The sequence below is a fragment of the Phyllobates terribilis genome, unplaced genomic scaffold (assembly GCF_046119375.1).
Source record: "Phyllobates terribilis strain yellow unplaced genomic scaffold, ASM4611937v1 Scaffold_11__3_contigs__length_659146591, whole genome shotgun sequence".
NCBI lineage: Eukaryota > Metazoa > Chordata > Amphibia > Anura > Dendrobatidae > Phyllobates > Phyllobates terribilis.
In genome coordinates, this window is record NW_027362771.1 from 237,506,974 (window position 1) to 237,509,211 (window position 2,238).

Genomic DNA, 2,238 nt, shown 5'->3' on the forward strand with positions numbered 1-2,238 from the left:
CTCTGGACAGATGTCTTCCTCCTCCATTAACTCCTCCTCATCATCCTCTTCACAAAGTGTCCCTGCCTAGGCCTTTGTGAGGAACCACGTTGCGCAGACTGTACAGAAGCAGATGGCATTTGTGACTCCTCATCCTCCACCTCTTCCAAAACCTCCTCCCTTAGTGCTTGCAGTGTTTTTCAAGCAGGCAGATAAGGGGGATAGTCATGCTGACTAGTGCATAATCTGCACTCGCCATCCGCATGGAATAATGGAAGGCACGCAATACGTGGCAGATGTCCTTCATAGAGGCCCACTCAGTGGTGGTGAAGTGTGAACGGCGCGCAGTGTGACTTGTTTGTGCCTGCTGCAGCTGGTCCTCCATTACTGCTGCCTGCTGCTCACACAACCTCTCCAACATATGTAACGTTGAATTCCACCTGGTGGGTAGGTCACATATGATGCGATGTTCCGGAAGGCGTAATCGGCGCTGCAGAGCTGCAATGCGCGATCTTGCGATGCTGGAACGCCGCAAGTGAGCGCACTCTATGCGGACCTTGTGCAGCAGTGCATCAAGATCCAGATAGTCCCTCAAAAAACTCTGCACGTCCAAGTTGAGCACATGTGCCAGACATGGGATGTGAGTGAGGTTGCCTAGGCCCAGAGCTGCCACCAGATTTCAGCCATTGTCACACACTACCATGCCTGGCTGGAGATTCGCTAGCACAAACCACACATCACTCTGCTGCTTGATGGCATTCCAGAGCTCCTGCTCTGTGTGGCTTCGATTCCCCAAATAAATTAATTTCAATACGGCCTTTGACGTTTGGCCACGACTGTGCTCATATCGGTCGTAACAGGTAACCCGTTCACGGGTCGATGTGGAGGAAGACCATGACGGCTCCTGCAGCGCTGATTCAGAGGAACTGGAGTATGAAGAGGAGTCAATGGTGTACAGACTGGATTCCTGAAATCCTTGGAGTTGGCATAACATGTACATACATACATATATATATTATATATATATATATATATATAATATATATATTACATATATATATATACATATATATATATATATAATATATATAACATATAATATATATATACATATATATATACATATAATATATATCATATATATATACATATAATAATATACATATATATATACATATAATATACATATATATATATACATATAATACATATATACATATACATATAATACATATATATATATATACATATAATCATATATACATATATAATACATATAATATATATATTACAATATATATACATATAATATATATATACATATTATATACATATATATATATATATACAATATATAATATACATATATATACATATATATACATATAATATATAAATATATACATATATATATATACATATATATATACATACATATATATATATACATATATATATATACATATATATATATATATACATATATATATATACATATATATATATATACATATATATACATATTAATATATATATACATATATACATATATATAAATATATATACATATATATATATATATACATATATATATATACATATAATATATATATACATATATATACATATAATATATATATACATATATATATACATATAATATATATATACATATATATACATATAATATATATACATATATATATACATATAATATATATATACATATATATATACATATAATATATATATACATATATATATACATATAATATATATATACATATATATATACATATAATATATATATACATATATATATACATATAATATACATATATATATATATATACATATATATATATACATATAATATACATATACATATATATATACATATAATATATATATACATATATATATATACATATAATATATACATATAATATATACATATAATATATACATACATATATATATATACATACATATAATATATACATACATATATATATATACATATAATATATATATACATATATATATAATACATATATATATATATATATATACATATATATATACATATATATATATATACATATATATATACACATATATATATACATACATAATACATATATATATACATACATATATACACATATATATATACATACATATACATATATATATATATATACATATATATATAACACATATATATATACATTATAATATACACATAATATATACATA